General features: G+C 44.1%; 2 protein-coding genes across 2 annotated transcripts in view; one reads left to right on the top strand and one right to left on the bottom strand.

Moving 5' to 3' along the window:
• The window catches only part of LOC144766190 (uncharacterized), a 315,417-nt gene extending 302,686 nt beyond the window's left edge, over positions 1-12,731 (top strand). The window contains exons 4-6 of the transcript XR_013597913.1: positions 11,805-11,919; positions 12,051-12,185; positions 12,628-12,731. The gene's annotated coding sequence lies outside the window, so the exon portion shown is untranslated. The remainder of the gene's footprint in view (positions 1-11,804; positions 11,920-12,050; positions 12,186-12,627) is intronic.
• LOC144759725 (uncharacterized) overlaps positions 1-19,305 on the bottom strand; it is a 112,319-nt gene extending 93,014 nt beyond the window's left edge. Inside the window, exons 1-2 of the mRNA XM_078646499.1 lie at positions 19,165-19,305; positions 8,650-8,763 (exon numbers count right to left, since the gene is read on the bottom strand). The gene's annotated coding sequence lies outside the window, so the exon portion shown is untranslated. The remainder of the gene's footprint in view (positions 1-8,649; positions 8,764-19,164) is intronic.
• Between the last annotated feature and the right edge of the window lie 274 nt (positions 19,306-19,579).

The raw sequence follows: 19,579 nt of genomic DNA, 5'->3' as shown, positions 1-19,579 counted from the left end.
GCATACACAATATTTAACTAGTTGTAAAATACATCATTCTTTACCATTTTTGAAAGTTACCAAGGACTATTTCACCATACACAGATATTTAACTAAATCTTCCTTTGAACATTTCACTCTTATCTACTTCAGAAAAGGAGGTGATTTTCCAGTGTTCACAGAGTAACTTAGCACAGAAAGAGCACTCACGGAGCGCCCTCTTGCTAGAGGAACCGCTTTTGGAAGATGCACATGGCCAAGATTTCATTTAAAAAAGAAGGGATTGTGGAAAAAGAGATGGATCAGGATGTGCTTCTGTCACTTCAGTTTCAGGAACTGCATAACAACAGTAACCCTTTCAAGAACTATATGACAAAGATAACTCTTCATGAAGTATATAATAAAGGTAACGCTTCAAGAAGTATATAATAAAGGTAACGCTCCTGGTAGTATATAATAAAGGTAACACTCCTGGTAGTATATAATAAAGGTATCGCTTCAGGAAGGATATAATAAAGGTAACGCTTTAGGAAGTATATAATAATGGTAATGCTTCAGGAAGTATATAAGAAATGTAGCTCCATTCACACTCTTCTTGACAATACTTTCCAGTTCACACTGTAGCAGCTGAAGTTCCAACTCCTGTCTTTACTTTTCTGTTTGTTAAGTTATCTTTGTCACATTCCTAGGGATTGCTCAAGCATTTGTTGGAAGATTGCAGCATTTATTATAGAGATCCCATCACAACCTGTAATATACCTGCGATATCTCTGCTGAGAATACAGGTCTGCGTTTTGTCTTTTTCTCCCTTACCATGGTTTCTGACAATGTTTTAAGTTTGGTGCCAGTATGCTTCTCTGTCGGTGGATGGAGCATTGGTAAAGTCGGACAAGATGTCCGTTGCTTGAGGGTGAGTGCAGCATTTACACAACTCCACATTTCTTACATTCAGCTTTACCTTATCCCTGTTCATCATCTACCATAATCCCTTATGTCTGTGTACTCGCTCAGCAGGGTTCATTGACAGCTAAAGCAGGGGTCGATGCACACAGCAGACATAAGGTAATGGTCTGATAGTCAAACGCCATGGTTGGCAGTACAAGGATCTTAGGCATCTTTAGAGAAGCTCGCCCAGACCATACAAACGGAGGATGTGCACAGGTAGATACTTATGAGGTACAAACAGGGGAGGCGAACATGTAGGTACATGCTCCTTTATTAGGGTCTGTTTCAGGGCTTTACTGGACTGGGTATTGGTGTGCACTGTCTCTTATTTCTGATGCTGATAAAGGCACTTACTGCATGGATGTTACCACTTTGACCCTTTACAAGAGGGGAGCAGAGCCTTAGAATGCACAACACCGGGAGACCTCCTGCCCTGAGGGGAAGGTGAGGGTCCGGGTGTCAGACAATATAGGCAAGGGACATAAAAGGATCCTAAGAAACACAGCCGCAGAGAGGCAAAATCGTCAACCCAGATGGAGAAGAGCCGGGTCTTCCACTGTTTCCGGATCAGTAAGTGCTATTGAATCTTTCTTAGGTTAGAAGGCATAGATTTCCATCGGGTCAGATCTAAGACATGGAAGGAGCAACCTCTCATTCTGGCTCTGCTATGATGAGGGATGTGGGTCAGGTTTAGATTGGCGAAGCTCTGTGTTCTGGACGGCATGTAAAACTTCATCTAGGCAGGTAGGCTGGGTACTCCCTGGGTCTCTGTTTTTTGGAGTTAAGTTTTAAACAGTTGTCATGCATCCATCTGGCCACCAAAGTTTTTAGATTTGGCACAAAAGCCAGTCGACTACTGGCAGGGAAATAATTAGCTGAGTGTTATCAGCTTACAACACTAGTGAGATATTCCAAAAGATATTTAGAAAGTGGATGGTGCGCACAACCGTTCACTTTGTAAGAAGAGTAAGAAAAGTTAACAGAAAATATTCTTCTTTTTACGCGGGTGCACCGTGGGGTGACTTTTCCGTCCTGGAACGTCTTAAATTCAACTCTACTTTTGTGCTTCCATAGAACCTGGTCGCATCCCCCTTTGGGGCACTCTTTAGTATAGTTCTGATTAAATTTCAATACAAAAGTTCCATTGATAACAATTACTGAATGTATTCATTCATGTTAAGCAATATATCCTTTGCTTTCTAATATATTCATTGTAGTTGCAGACATTAAATTATATATTCATCATTCCCTTGTCGTAATCTCCAATGCCTTTCGAGCATCTCCTGCTCTTCATCAGGGAGAACTTCCTGGAATTCAAACGATATGTGCTTACTGATACTCAGAAGACCAATGGTAAAAACAGGGCTCGACAAATCCGAAAAATGGTACTAGTCCTGCAGGTCTAGTACCATGGAAAATCCCCTCGACCTGACTGCAACCCACTTGACCTCCGTCTCTGAAAACGGAGCAAAAGTGACAAGATAACAAGATTTAAAGGCATCTTTATTGCTCATTCCCCTTATGAGCAATAAAAGTGCCTTTAAATCATGTTATCTTTTCACTTTTGCTCTGTTTTCAAAGACAGAGGACAAAAGTTAGTTTGACTTCCTACTCGCCAGAAAGGGCGAGTAGGACCTAAAAATAGCTCGTCCTGATCCATTCTCCCTCGCAAATGTGAGCGGGCGAGTGGATTTGTGGAGCCCTGAAAAACCATATCAAGCTTTTAGTGGGTGATTAAGTGTTATCTTGTTTGTAATGACAAAAAAAGTGCAGCAGCGTGAACTGATGTGATGGACAAAGTTAATGGTGAAAATAATCAGTGAAAATAATCAATGTGAGCCCTAGGTGTAAATACATGCATATACTCACTAGGTTAATGTTGAAAGGCTGATGCTTTGCAACTAGATTCTGTAAAAAAAAGTGTCACTAGTAAGCGTGGGTCTGATGTCCTCTATTATGCATCTTTAAACTACCAATTGTCAATTGCCCCAAGTCCGCTATGAGCTTTCACATCTGTCTATAAAGTTAGATGAAAAAAAACCTATGCCGTGCTGATGGCGCTAAACGCGTTAAAACTTTCTCTCTCGCTCTATTTTAAAGAGCACTTAGACTGTCAAACGGTGCGTGAGTCACCTACTCCTGCGGTATGGTCTCAGTCCCGCCCGGTGTCCGGACGCTGTGTGTGTTCATCTGCCGGTGTGTGATCGTTAGTGCTCTACAAGCAGTGTCACGTGTTTTTAAAAAAGTGAACAGTGGAAAATGGACTGGAGTTATGTATGTGAAGATGGCGGACATCTTGGAATGTGGAAAGTAGCTCAATCTCTAACTGTCAAAACGGACATATACAATAAACGGACCTCTAAAATATTAGTATGAAAATACACGTGCAAGTACAAGTATAATACAAGTGTTAAAAGTGTACAGTTGAAGTTTATTTGTCAAAATCCATAGCCATCGCCCCTAACGGAGCAGAAATATGGGGCAGAACTGAATTGGGTGCTCTGCAGAAAGTGGAGGATAAGTTTGTTAAAAATGCTGCTTCCAGTTACTCTGGCTTGCTCGAACCTGATTGGCCACAAAGAACTCGACCTCCCTTTTATTATTGACACAATCAAACTGGCCCCTCTCCACCTATGGTAGGGTATCTGGAAAAGGGACTCGGTTATGTTGAATCAAGCTGTAATAAAAGATATTTTCAGCCTTGACCAAGCCATTAGTATTCCTTGGCTAGCATATGTCAAGAAGTCTTTCACAGATTTGGGCCTAGCTTTTCTGTACACAACACCCTCTAAATGCTTATCATTCTCTAAAACTGAGTTAAGAGAGGCTTTTGTTAATAAATGTGAGTTAGAAAGATGGCAATGTAATCAAAGTAAAGTCACAGCTATATTCTACCAGACACTTCCTAGGGTGCCCACAGGACAGGATTAATTTCTCTACTTTGTCTCTTATAACATGCATCAATATCATTTAACAAGGATGAGATTTAATTTTAAGAACATGAACTAAATAATCTATTGATATGTCCTTGTGATGGCTTGTCTACTCAAACAATGTCTCATATTTTATTCTTCTGTTGTTTTTATAAAATGTAAAGAAAGAAATTCCTTCTCCCAATGTTAACAAAACTGAGTCTATTTTCTTACTCTTCAGCCCTTACAGTAATTCATTCCCTGGAAACCCCATTCATCTCTTTTATGACTGCAAATTTGTTATACTCAGTCATTCGGACTAGGAAAAGTTAATTAGAGAGGGGGGTTGTTTTATTTGATCATTTTCATTAGCCTGTCGTTAATTGCCCAATTACTGATAATGAATTGATGTAAGGCATCGTTACCAGGGGTTTCAATTTTGCTCTTGCTGTGCAGCACGGTGCAACTAAAATGGGCCTGCGTAAAGAAGGCTTCCCTGAAAATAGGACACACAATGCCAAGGGAAACACTCACACCACAAGCCAGAAACAGGAACCGTCCATGCTCAAGATACGGACACAAACAGCCAGGGTAGTAGATAACTCAATTAGGAAGGGGCACTGTTAGATTTGGGTTAATGTATAAAAAGGGCCCGCTCTTAGGAGTCCAGAACACCAGAGAACAACTGTTGCCTGTACTACCTAAATCACCATAAAACACTGGTTACAGTTCCAGAGTGACCCTTTATCAGATCAACATAACACAGTTGTCCTCTCTTCATTCCTAGAACTTACCGTGATGGAAACATCAGACATGGAATAAGCCTCAAACACACCAGGAAGATTGCAACAGAAAAATCACATGTGGTCCCAGGATCTAATACTTAAAGCAACAAGTCAGATGCACACACTCAAACACAAATAAATGCACAGCTGAGAGCATGCACTCCGGCCATGGAGTATGTCAGAGCAGCCGGTTAGTTGCACTCATCAGGTAAAGCCCAAACAATGTATTTGCAGTAAGCTTTACTCTAGATAACATACACAACACACCTGGACCACCTCAGAATGTGACATCCAGTTGGTATTAATGGTCCCTTCTATAAGAGTGGAATAAAGTATCTGAACACAATTTTTATGACCCACTGTACCAGAATTTCCTGCCCAAAGGGGGGCAAGCTTCACTTTATTGCACCAGGCGTACAGAATAAAACATGCCATGAACCTAACGCAAAGTGAATTCCAGCACGAAGCTGTCGGAGATGTGGCAGCTATTCCTGGCCATTATTGTTTAATTAATTTAAACTGTTCCTGACTGCCAAGCCTCGCTGTTCTACTTTTTGATAACCCGAACCTGCTTCCACGCAGCAATGGTTACAACATTCCACATTATCTGTAGTTAAGGAACATCTAAACTTCCTTTCTGATGACATGGATTTACAAAATTTCTTCTTGGGTCTTAGGTCACCACATTCTTACAGATTCATACACTCCACTTACAATGAACTGTGGAAAACTTCTCAGCAGGACCCTGCTGAACACTTAAGACAAATTGACAGGATTAATTTGGAAAATGCATTGGTTGTTGTGGACAATGGCATGACGGCATTGTCAAATCACATATATTCTTTGAAAAAATATTGTATCATATGCATTCTATGTTACGTTTCATGACAAGTGTCTCAAAAAGATGGAAGCTAACCATTCTACACAGGCTGGCTTTGTGATACACGACAGTCAGGTATGCTATGTACCATCTTAACCATCTGGTATCCTAGTAAGTTTAGGGGGGTCAGATGGGGCACTGTGAGCTAGTTAGGAACCAGGCCCAAAATGCCTGATGATTCGTGTGAACCAAATTACCATATTCTGACATTTATGTTGCCCAGAATACACAGTCCTACTATATTCGTATGAACAGTATAACATTCCCAGGGGTATGACACAGTCAAAGAGGGAATTGGATTTCAAGTCAGTACAAAAATGAAAGAACATTCTTTCAAGCCAAAAGGGATAACTTGCTACAGGGGTCACAGTGAGTGGCAATTCAGTAAAGAACTATCAGGTGACAGACGTGTCTCAGCAGCACCCATTATACCGAGTGTGTTGACTTGGGTAATAGCTCCCTGTTGGATTCAATCTAGCAGCAATCACCATTTTCAAAGGGGACACAGACGTTCAAATAACATTGGGTCTCTGTCCGTAGCTAGCCTCCAAGGGAGGAAGGTCATTACCCTGACACAGGTGCTGACAGGACTATAGTTGGGAGGAAGTATCCAGAGCATGAGGAGATTCTCTCTAGTGCCGGTTGGCACAGGCTGGCTATCCAGTGGGGATGACATGGAGTGCCCAATTGCCCGAGATGGGGTAGAAATTAATGGCACGTCTACCAATGATGTGATTGACCCTGGTTAAGTACCATGAACAGAAGCCTTCTCATGGATACATCTACGGTTGCTTGGACAGACAGATCAAGCTTACTCCTTATTGATGTTGAAGAATGCTTTGCTGTTGGGGACGTGGGTGGAGATTCTGTCTTCGAGCGCTTTTTTTCATCATTTTTCTGATGAGTTGGTGGTGGACTGTGGTGGCGGCTCTGAAGTTGTTGGGGGCTTCTGTGGATTTGGTATTCCTCCAGTCCTTTTCAAGCTGGCAGCAGGTGCGTCTGCACTCTTGAAGTTCGGTGATAAACCATCTAGCTTTCTTGGGGTGGGTGTTGTTGTTTTTCTTGAGGGGGGATAGGGTGTTGTTATCAGTGATCCATCTGTGCAGGGTTCGGGCTGTGGCATTGGGGACGTCATTTTCCGCAACGGTAGGTGCCATGACACCTGTGGTCATAGAACGACCAACAGAAAGTGTGTTTCTACAGCACCACTGCCCTGGATGATGCTTGTTGTTGCTCTGAGGCCAGCTGAGCTGGAAGTGGCCAGTGGTTTGTGGTGGCTCACTGGTTTGAAGCCACCTCCAGGAAGGAGGTGCCTCATGAAGAAGTTACAGAGCTTGCTTCCAGTCAGATGTTGCTCCTTTTCTGGCTGAGCGGTTCAAAGATCAGGTGACTCAGAGGTGCTCTAGGTCACCTTCCTCCTGATTGGCATTTGAGTGATAAAGTCACAGAGCTCAAATTGACTGAAAAAAAGGAAGCTGGATTTCACTGAGCTCAGAGGAAAACTGCTCCTACAATGAAAGGGATTTCAAGATCCCCCACCTACTTCCAGTATCAGGTAGGGGAGCCATAGCAATAGAAATGGTCAGGTTGTCAGGCACATCAGAGACACAGCACAACCAGCAAGTAACAACAAACAGCCAGCCAGACAGACACATACCTGTCCTCCCCACCCTCAGCCAGCAGTATTCCCCTTAGGTGTGCAAGTGAACACTGATCAATAATCTACTGCCATCACAGCCAGTCACATCATAGCATTGTTAGAAGGGGATCTATCCACTCTCAATGTGATTGGGGTACACTTTGGCCATTTTTAGTCTCTTGGTAAAGAGTATGGATCACAGAAGACTGGATGGGTATTCCACGTAGTATTCAAGACATCAAATAATTAATCAGAGAGTATACAACGGTTGCTATCTGAAGAAGGTGACCTTCACACGGACCGAATCCCGTTTGGGGAAAACCCCAATTTTCTTTTTTCGCCTCAGATGTTCACAAACTAAATGAGGTTCTCATTGGGTCAGAGATTGAAGAATTCAGCGTCGTCAAACTTTTTGGAAGAATTAAAGTGACCTAGCCGACTTATGTCCTTCTAGGTTAACAACAGAGTGAATTATCAAAAGTCAGCAGGTGAGGGATGAAAAATCAGATTTCCCTCCCTTTCAGTAGCATTAGATACAATTATATATTGTTAGCATGATGTACCTATATATCCTTTCATATATTATATAATGTATATTTACTCGTGTATTTTCTTTAGTGATATTAGGAGCATCGTACTGTTTTCCCTTTGTTATTAACGAGTTAGGCCGAAAATCATGCAGACGCCATTTTGTTGGCCATGTCCTATCCTAAGCTGTAGTCACGTTTTATTTCTATTCTGCTGACAGGATCTCATTATTTGAGTTGCAGAGAGCAGCTGAAAGGTAGACTGTCTTTTCCCTTCCCCAAGGACTCAAGGTCACATCTGGCTTTGAATGTGATAAGCGCATTCCGAAAGGCTCTGTGCCTCCACTCCCGGGCGCCAGGACAAAAGGGAGTCACCCCTCTGACCTTACTATAAGAATAGAGGTATTCTGAACCAATCCTGTATGCCATATATGGTCCTTCCTTGAGGCCCCCTGGGCCAGCTTGTACTTTTCCATGTACAGTGACTTCATGTGTTGATCTGAAAGTATATATGTTCTGTTTTGACTATAAGCCAGCAGTCTTCTCTGCGCACCCGAGGTGTGAGGGTCAGAGAGGTTCCTCTACAGAGTATTTTTGTTTAATAAATGATTGAACTTTCTTCACTGCCAACTGACTGATTATTTGGTAATTGGTATTTGGGGCTAGTGGTAAATATAGCTCTATAGGTTATTTATTTATGGTACTTCACAGTCCCAAAGTAAAATACAGATATAATTCTGTGTAACAGAAAGACTGGAAATTGCAATGAATCTAGTCCATCGTGTGTGTTTTATCTAGTTCTGAGATTACCCTCCTCAAAAGCCTTACGAACCCCAAACTTACTCAGCACATCACTAGACCCACCCACACCATCAAACACTTCCTGGCCCCTCTCTTCTCCACACTAAACAACATCAGAGTCTACAGACAAAGGCCTATCACCCGAACTGACAGCACCCTTTTGAGTTTCCAGCTCACCAACCTGGATCACAGGAGAACCACCACCTCTGGACAGGATTGCTGATGCAGGAAGAACATCCCAGAGAACGACTGGGCTTCTGCACTCTCCATACGCCTCTCAAAGCATACCAGGAACCTAGTGGAAGACATCAAAAACATCAATGAATGGATACCACCTGCACCAATACCCTGACTGACCCCCCCCCCCCCCCACCCCCAGCACAGAAAAAAAATCAAGATCACAAAAGCAAGCCAGCTGGTACACAGAAGAACTCAGGGTGGTGATGCAGCACTGTAAGCAACTGGAAAGTAAGTGGAGAATGATCCAAGATACCGCAGAAAATGACGTCTTCTAATCTGCCCTGACATGCTTCCACCAGCGTGTCTGAAATGCCAATTGAACAGCTCACACCCAATGCATTGAAGCCAGCAACAACAGCACCAAATAAATCTTCTCCATAATCAGAAAATTCACAGTGCTACAGCCACCAGCAGCACCATCTCCCCTTACAGGACCCATTGCAACAATCTCTAACTTATTTTGGAAGGCGATCACATCCACGTACGGAAACTTCAACCTTTAACCTGACTTCAGCAACCTCGCAGCCAGTCTTCCAATCTCACTCACCTAATGAATGGACCTTGACCATGTGGAACGGCATCACCACAAATGAGACTGACGCAACCATGAAGACCACCCACTGTGGGGCCCCCTGACACCCATGCCCCCACCACACTTTCAACAAAGGTCTAACCACCATCAGTGAAGTCCTCACTCCCATCCTGGATGACTCCATCATTGCGGTCCTCTTCCCAGAAACCTAGAAGCAGGCAGCAGTCACTGCCCTGCTGAGGAAACCCTCTGCATATCTCACCAAACTCTCCAGCTACTGACTGATCACCCTCCTACCATACATGGCCAAAGTCCTAGAAAAAAACCATCAAGAAGTGTCTGACCAGCTACCTCAGCAACCACCAGCTCCTCCAGGCCACCCAGTCTGGATGCAGGCCCAACCAGAGCACGGAAGCAGCACTCATTAAACCTACCTACGCCATTTGCATGAACTTAGACAGAGGAGAGAGTAAGGCAGTCATTCTATCGTACCTCTTGGTGGTGTGTCACATGGTACCACATTCAATCCTGATCAGGCTCCTTCACAAGTTTGAGATTCAAGGCCCTGCATGTGACTGATCTGCTCCTTCCAGATAAAAAGAACTCAGACAGTCAACCGGACATCATACTCTTTGGAAACTGGAAATCTCATCTGCAGAGTACCTCAAGGATCACTCCTCAGCAGAACACTTTTAATTCAACACTTAAATAACCCCACCGGCCAACGCCATCCATACCCACTACATCAATATCCTCTCCTTCACTGACAACACACAACTAATACTGTCCCTCTCGGGCAAAATCCAGAACACAAGGAACAAGTTCACTGCCTGCATGAAGGAAGTAGCCACGAGGATGAAGTTTAACTGTCTCAGACGCAACACTGACAAGACTGAAGTGTTGATCTTTGGAAACATCACCTGTCCATGGGACTCCACCATCCAACCTACGGCCTACTCTCACCTCTAGCTCTTGCGCCATCAACCCAAGGATCATCATTAACAAAAAGGTGGACATGTTCGCCCAGGTTAATGCCGTCACTGCTTCCACACCCTCAAGAACAAATGGCTCCTGAGAATCACCATAAGGCAGTCATCCACACACTCATCACCAGTAGTTTGGACTACGGGAACTCTCTCTATGCAGGAATCATCAAACAGCTCACCAGAAGGCAGCAACCATCCAAAACACAGCAGCCAGACGTATCCTCAACCTCCCACTCAGAACACATATAACAGCTCCCTGGCTCCAGATAAATAAGTGCTCACAGTTAAAACTCCTCACCCACACATTCAAGACACTACCCAACAAATTCCTGCCTACATGAACAACTGCATCTCCTTCCATCAACCCCCTATGCAACTCCGTTCACCCAGACTCATACTCAGACACATCTCATGCATACACACAAACAGACCCAGAGGCCAACTCTTCTCATACATCACTCATAAAGCGTAGAACGACTTCTCTCAACACATCAGAGCCTCCTCCTCACTTCTTGAGCTAAGCAATAAGCTGAAGACATGGCTCTTCAAAAACATGTCTAGAGTTGGAACAGATTGAGGTGCAAAATTGGTGCAGCTTACATTTTTTTTCAATGTATTTATTATTAGGAATTTGTTAGACCCAGCGGTTTCTGGCTAATATGCATCTAAGCCAGGCAGAATCCACTGTTGTAGATAGGTTGAGTACGAAACACTTGTCTCATAACCTACGCTCACCCTTGGATAGCTTGACACAGAGCAGTCAGGCTTATCCTCCGGGTCAAAGTGTAAAGTGTTGGTACAACCCTCAACCTCGCAACACCCTGTGGATTCTACAAAAAGACTCCACATGGTATGTATACAACACTGGGCTTTGTATTGCACACACACTGAAATCAAAATGACATACACATAGCGTATATACTTTACAGTTCAAACTCTTCCATTAGCAGCAGAACGGCATTAACCTACATATAATTGTCCTAACATATATATAATTGTCCTGGGTGTTTGCTTGCACCATTATCCCTTCAGCCTTGTAAGCAACATACACAAAATACAAGCAATCCCTTCCACATCAAAAGCAACAGAAACATATATCCAGGCTGTTAAGAGGTATTTCACTTTTCCGCTAACACATTTGCATAAACAACAACATTCCCATTATCGCGTACTCCGTATACTTGTAATGGTCAAGAAATCACAGGTTCTCCCTACACCTTGTGACTTAGCAGCTCAGCCACTCAAACTACACCAGCCAACGATACACATTGCCCCTACTGTTGACATGTTAATTACATTAAGGGACCACCTAAAGCGGAAGGAAACAGTTACGTATTTTCATCCATGCAGATTAGGTCCTCAGGCACCCAGTGGCACCTTCACAAGTGCAGGATCACTATCCTCCCCACTGGAAAAATTCTGCAACACCAGAAGCTGGCATGCTCCCAATTTGGAGATTACACTATGGGCTGTGTACAATCGTGATATGCTCTTGTGCTCAGTTGTATCGCCCTTTAATACAATTGCACCCTCCTATTGTTGACCAAAGGAACCTTAGTACGTTTTCTTATCTTTCAGGTGACCTTTACAGGTTCTTGCATATTACCGCCTTCTGACTGTAGTGACTTACGACCCCCCTGACGTCCTTGGACACATACGTGGATTATTTGACTCCTACAGCGATTTTTCTCTGGTGAGGCTTTGTACTCTGTGTCCTATATCATCTCTACCAGTTGTCACTTAACAGCCTTTGATAAATTGTGCATGAGTTAATATGGTACGAGTTTTTGATAATACAAATTTCCTTTGTTTCTAACTCTAAAGAGCACTATCTCTGTTCTATTGGATTTCGTTCAAACTATATTTCCATGTACAACGCTGGTCAAGCTATACCATAATGGACGTCGCTATTTTTACCCGATCCTAGGACCTATACAGGTTTCAGCTCACTTGATCTTGGTAAGGCTTTTTGTTAAAAACGTATTGCAAAAAGTGTTTGGATAATCTGTGGGTAAAGCTCTTCCTTTTCTTAACGTTATTGGTCTAGTCTTTTTCTTCTACTCTGCTCCTTTGTTCACATCCCCACTGTCTTCCTTTTTTTACCAAGTCTTTTCTCTTTAAAAATGTTGCCACCCCCCCATTCTTTCTCCCCCCTCTCTTTTAAAAAAAAAAACTGGTAGATCTATGTGACCATGCTACTTGACTGTAGGATATTAATTCAAATGATGGTTGTATCGTATTTTTAGTGTTTATATGTACTGTTCATTGTTCATTTGAGGTGCCATCTCCCCTTATAACTGTTGTGCTAATTGTCTTTTAATGTTGTAAATCATGTTCTGTATTTTTTTATATGTCTGTATGTATTATTAATATATGTATATATTTTCACATTTGGTTTCAGCCCTGACGAAGCCCCCAAGGCTGGGGATCGAAACGCGTTGGCTGTTTTTGTGCACCTTGCAAAAAGAAAAAAACTAATAAAAAGAAAAATATTTTTATACACCACCTTTCGCTTCTGCAAATTACTTTGACTTTGGTGCTGCCTCCATGTGTCTCTATACAATTTGGAAAATGATTTCGCCTCTGGCAGAGGTGGGAGCTACAGTTACTCCAGGGAGCAAGTCGTGGGTGCACACAAGGCACAAGGAGACCTTTCAGTCACGCCATCCTTAACAACGTAGTACCTTGTGGCGTGATGTCAGGCACTGCCGTCCTCCCAATCTGGAGGTCAGATACAGTCTATGCTGCCAGCTTGGCTATCGCAGGCTCTGCAAACTTCTCTCAACACTGTTCAGAAACCATACGCTAAGGAATACTAACTAGCAGTGGTTTCCGGCTGAAAGCTCGAGCCTCTCGGCCTCATTAAACGTCCCCAGCACTCGTCAAACTTGTCACGCTATAGCCACCCCAGGTGTGCCACTGAACTTTACCAGCTCACTCTTTAGCACAGTCTGATGACTGCACACGTCGGGAGGGTCCTTGTCCCAGCCGACGATCATGTTTACGCATCACCCTGTGCGGTCCTTATGATCTTGTGGAAACGGGGAGATCTTTTCTGTCCCTGGGAACTCATGGACAGGAGGCCAGTCAACCAGCCCTTGGAGAGTGCTTGGGGACCTGGGCTACAACAGTTGCCAATTAGCTGCAGGCCAGCAACATCCAGGCAAAATTCACCAAGTGATAGTCCCCTTCCTAAAGGATAACAGGCCCCAGGCCACCAGTAGTCTGCAGATAATCCAGTTGCAGCCCCCTTGCCCCAATAGTTCTTCTTGTTGATGTCCCAGCATCGAACCAGTGTAGTATGTTTCCAATCCCCAAAGCGTTTCTAACTCCTAAAGGCAGAGCCCCAGTGGTTGCACCCACAATGACCTATGAAGATGAGATCAGCTCAAAAGGCCACCTTTGAAATGCACGGGCCCTCTCTAAATGTTGTCATGTCTGACATCCTACCCTGGGAGGCTTGATCAGTATCTTTAGTGGGGCCACAACCCTGCCACTTGGAATGCAGATGCCATTTCCACCCCCTCTTAACCAACACAGGAAGGCCCCTCAGAGTGAGAGGTCTACAGTATACCTTGAGCCCTTAGTTTATGGCTTTCTTATCAGAAATGCACAGATATAGCCATCCCCCCAGCAGCCAGCTGTGAATTGGAGACAGGTGGATAGGCATACAGACATTCCTACTTTCCCAAAATGGTATTTCCACCGTCAAAATGTCGAATTCACTCACACCACCGGAGCAGAACTCATCGATATCAAACACTATACTGACACTCTTCTGCATGCAGGAAATCCTGCTCAATGGTCTTTCCACAGATCCCTCAGGCCAATCCAATACGAGGAGCAGGCCCTACTGTGCCAAACACACTACTGTGTGCCATTCACTATCAGTGTATGTAGCAGGCACACGCACATACCCTTTTTTTTTTTTTTTGCAGAGTTTTTATATAGCGCGAACTAGAACCGAACCGAATCAGTTATCAGAGCGCTTTACATAGCACCAGTTTCGTTACATGAGGACACACTTTCATTTTTTTTTAGGCACGGGGAGATTAAGTGAATTGCCCAGAATCACAGGGGTTTTTTGGCGTTGTTACTGAGACTCGAACCCAGATTCCGAGGTCGAGCGCCTTAGCCGTTAGGCCAACCCCTTCCCTTTACCGACACCGCACACTGTCCCCATAGAGTACTCAGATATAGCAAGAGACATGCAGAACCTTGGAAAGCGTTTTCTTAAATGTCAAGCCTAGTAACAGTAACCTACACACACAGGCCCCGTCATGGCAAATCTGTGGCACATTTGAAGAACTACCTCCGTGGGTGGCATAACCAGTTCTGCAGGCCCACGGAGAAGGTGTTGAGTTACATGCCCTAGGTATAAGTCTCACCTCTAGACAATGGACTAACAACAAACTCAAATTAGCCAATCATGTATACACCAATCACCAGTATGTATATGACAAGCACATCACTTTGGCACTAAATGGCAGTGTAAAAAGCGATAAAAGTCCTTAGGCTATTACATAGATCAGTGGAAAACCAGGAGGGACAAAAGCAAAAAAAGAATTTGAGGGAAAGCACCCTAGAAAGGGCCACCTCCAACAGAATGTATTAGGATTGGTATGTTTGGTACAAAGGTAACACAGATCTGTGCAGTATGTGCATAAACACATTTATAAAGGAGGACGGTTGGAGCCTGGGACCTCCTAACTATCTCACTTGAGCTGAGATTGGTAACCCGAAAATACATTGATCCCTCCCGTTGGTTCATTACACCGTTCGGTGCTTGGGATTAAATCCCAGATCCAAAGCTATAAAGTTGGTTCAAGTATTGGTACCACTAAACAGCACATTATACCTATAACACTTGAAGACTCACATTCACGTCACACTTAAATCACATTTTTAGCTCCTAAAATATAATTCAACTTTTGGCAATTTATGAATTTATGAATTTATTGAATTTATGTATTTATGAATATTGTTCATTAGATTTTTTTTTCTGGCCATCTTTTAGAACTCTTGTTCGCTCTCGTGCAAATTTCTTTCTTTCACATTTTGGCCAATATGTATTAATTTCTTTTCTCCACCCTTCGTGTGTTTTCTCTCTGTATCCCTCTTATTTCTCTTCTCTGGCCTCTTTTTGCTTTTTCTGCTCACTCATCTTGTTCTCCCCTTCCTGCTGAAGTGACAACTAGAGCAGAATTACTTCAAGAGTCTCTTGGAATCCTTCATGTAGGCTTCATATCCTAGCACAATCCTCATCAACACACTGTTGATGAGAGAGTGAAGCAACCCCTTGTAGCATTGTCAAACAAGTAGCCCTGGTTGCTTGTGGGCAGTCACATATTTGAAAAAGCTGCCAAATTCTTCCAAACTATGGGGAAGAACTATAACTTCACATGTGACTTTGCTCAGACATCTACAGTGTGCTGAGTAGTTACTGACTATTCTGCACAGAGCAGACAATCTTACAGCAAGTGATCATAAAGATTTCAGTACAGAGAGGAGAGGCCAAGAAGAGTGACTGACAACTCGCCAACATCTGCATAAGCCAACCTATGCCGCTGGAAACTATTGCAATTACTAAGGTTTTACCTAGACTGAGATATGAAAACAGAGGCAAAGGGGCAACAGGGGAGCCTTGACGTTCAGCTGCCAGGTGGACATGCTTCTGACACAGGGGTACAGGAGGGCAAGTCAACAATCTAACAGCGAGAGCCGAGCAAAGAGTGTGCACAGATTTATCATATAGCGCTAAGATGCAGTGCAATTTAATACATTTTTTCACAGTGCAGAGGGATGCAGTAGAGTGGCACAAATTCCTTAGTACAGTAAGATGCACTATAGTGACACAGATTCCTTATAATGCTGTAAAGTGCAGTGTGCATCGATCTGCATAGCTGCCAAGGTTTTGGATGTCTATGTGTGACATTTTCATAATTTCAGTGTAATTATGAGTGACATTTCAGTGACAATGAGTGACACTTTCTCGCAAGCAAAATCAAGCAATGAAGACGAGGGAAACATATAAATATCAGAAATGATACCCATTTGAGCAACAAGAAACTCCAAGATCTTAAAACTGCTCTAAAGCACCAGACATGGAGGTAGTAATCTAGTGCCCTTGTAACGTAAGAGGCGACCACACAACATCATCATCCATGAACAGTGAGTTACATCATAAATGCTGGTCTCCTTAGTGAGCACCCACTCTGAAATGCAGCTGCCTGATCGCGCCACTCTGCCATTAATGCGTCTGACACACATTCAGGGTGGCTGCTACTTACTTGTTCAACACTTTGCAGCAGGCGCCGTGACTGTGTCTGCAACTGCCCTCCTAATATTACCAAATGTTTGTCCCCGATGTAGCTCGATTGGTCAGTGTGTATTTGTATGTATGTATTTTAATGCTTATTAAGCGCAGCTGTCATCCAGCGGGTATCCTGGCGCTGAGATCAGTTCCACCATCTGGTCTACAATTTAATCTGCTCTAGGGAAGAGATAGGTTTTAAGGTCCCTTTTAAATAAAATCAAATTTTGTCTGCTCCTCAGTGTTAAAGGTAGAGTGTTCCACATTGTGGCGGCCGTAAAACTGAAGGCGCGGCCGCCCATTCTCACTCTGTTTATTCTTGGGATTTTCACTAAGAAAGCTGAGGCGGATCTCAGAGGTCTGGCAGCCTGATACCACGAAAAGAGGTTTTGCAGTGGTATTGGTCCTTGACCATGCAGAGCTCCAAAAATCAGGCATAGAGCCTTATAGGAGATCCTCTGCTGGACCGGTAACCAATGTAATACTGCCAGAGCTCCGGCAGAAGAGGCCGAGCGAGGCAAGGACAGAGCTAGTTTAGCCGCCATATTTTGGACCCTTTGTAATTTAAGGATCAAGACCTTTGGGGCTCCTAGAAGTAGTGCGTTGCAGTAGTCTAACCTACTGAGAATGGTACTACGCACTACTTCTACTCTGGCTTCCCGCGGGAGAAGCGGCAGTATCTTCCGTAGAGCACAGAGCAGACCCATACATGTCCCAACAGTCCTATTCACCGAGACCTCCAATTGCAGGTTCGATTCAAACATGACTCCCAGATTGCGGGCCGAGTCTGCCGCCTCCACCGAGCCTGGAATGGAAATAGGCCAAAAGTCTTCCGGCAATGGGCGAGGGAGTCGGTCTGAAGAGCAGTGCAATATCTCCGTCTTTGCGCCATTGAATTGGAGTGAATTGGCTTGCAACCACTCTGCTGTGGCCGACATACACTGTATGTATTTACATATGGAACAATGTAAGGAACAATGTAAGTCTATCAGCCAGGAATTTCACATATATATTTTGATGTCAAGGTATAATAATGTTATTTGTCTGTTAGATAATCTTTTCATAGGAAATCTCTATCTGGGTTATGCAGGACTGTAATATCTGGACCATACATGGTTTGAGTCACTATTCCCATATTGGCATGTTTTAAAAAACCTGTGAGTGGTAATGTATAAAATGATTCGACATGGTGTCAAAGTCGATGCCTCTCGATATGGCAACACACAGTGCACATAAACGTATGTGAGAAGAAGGAGTTAAAATTTAAAATAATAGTAACATTACTTTGGCTAGGGCAAAACTGCTTTCTTAAAAAAGAAATCTATCGTAGAAGTTCGTGAAACAAAAAACAATGACCGTAATATGCATTTTTTCCTAGGAAGCACGGCTCCATAAAATATACAGGATCTAAGTTTTTCATACCATAAAACTTGTAAAACTTGTCAAAATTCGATTCCGAATAACTTAACCAGGTGCTCCAGTAAAAAATCAGCTCCAGTTCCCCAAATCAGTTCTCCGTTTTTTGCAGCCTGCACACATTTTACTTACAAAGTGTACACTTGTTACTTACCATGTCAGGCTTGGTTTCCTTTTCAGATATAACCATTCATGGCAGGAGCCAGGCTCCTTAGGCCCCGAGCAACTGACTCCCGCGGGCAACAATCATTTCTGTTTGGCGCCCACCTCCTCAGTCCACTGCAGGATAGTCCGCTCTCGGTTGGCGGCCTGGTGAGTGTGACACGTCTGTCCAGTGCTGGCAGCCCCTGGCTGCTGCACAGCTGGGTGACGCTCAGGCACAGAGTGCGCTAGAGAGAGACTCGGACCCCAGGCTCGGCAATTTCGGATTTGCAGCTGGTGGCGGCCATATGACAGGGCTACAGTGCGGGCGGCCAGGTTGATGCAAGCAGCAGCGCTGCTTAAAGAGAGCCATGATTATGATTGTGGCCTGGTCTGTGCACAAACCCAGCAGCTCAAAATCTCGTCGGCAACAGGAGATGACGTCACCCCGCAGCGACACGGCCGGGCGGCCAGATTTATTACAACCTGACCAGCAGAGTGGCGCCGGGGATTAAGATACATTGTAGCAGAACAGTGAGCTGCCTGCCAGCGGCCCGTAGTTTAACTGCGGGCACACCAAGCCAGCACGAGCTGTGTGTGCAGGCCAGGGGCGACGTGCTGATAGCTGCCACACACTTCAGTTTAAGGCAGCACTTCAGCAGACACATAATGTGGAATGCATCATATGCGTGACAACGCATTTCAGTGCGGTGATGCGGACCACCACACTGAAATGCGTTAGTGTCACACCTGATGCGTGATACTTGGCAGGACTGGATCTGTCACTGTCCATTAAGATGCAGTGCAGCGTACACAGATTCCTCATAGTGCAGTAAGATGCAGTGTACAGATTCCTCATAGTGTAGTAAGATGCAGTGCAGTGTGAACATATTTCTCACAGTGCATTCAGATTCAGTGCAGTGCACAGATCCCCTCTTTTACACAAATGATGACCATAAACACCCCAAATGTCCCTGGATAGAAGAGCCTTGCTCCTGAAGGAGATTTCCTCCAGGATTATTCAGTCTATTTCTACAAACACAGTACAAGGTGCTGACAATCTCCTACCTAAGCAGAAACCAGTGCAGACATTTCCAGGCTCTCTCCTCCTCCTATGGCTGGGGTGGGGCAGGTGCAGATTTGGAATCTGGGGTAGGAGGGGGGTCTATGAGGGTCTGAAGATGTAGATAGCTGCACAGACAGACAGAGTGTCCTTCCTCCTCTGCAGCAGGCTGGACACAGAGGGAGAGGCAGGAAATGATGTCAACATCTGCTGCTTGTACTGTCTCTGCCACTGCTGACCTGGAACAGGAACACCTTCTCCATTTCATGCAATGTGCTCAGTGAATTCATCTCAGCAGGCGAGGCCCGCCCTCTGCTGGCCACTTAAAGAACCATCACATCTAGTCTTCAGGAGTGAATATACACAAACAAGCATTTTGTGGCAGGAAATGCCTGGGTTTTTAAAGGTCTCAGAAAGTAT

Source organism: Lissotriton helveticus, chromosome 1_1, assembly GCF_964261635.1.
Source record: "Lissotriton helveticus chromosome 1_1, aLisHel1.1, whole genome shotgun sequence".
Lineage (NCBI taxonomy): Eukaryota > Metazoa > Chordata > Amphibia > Caudata > Salamandridae > Lissotriton > Lissotriton helveticus.
This window is presented reverse-complemented; position numbering and strand designations above follow the sequence as displayed.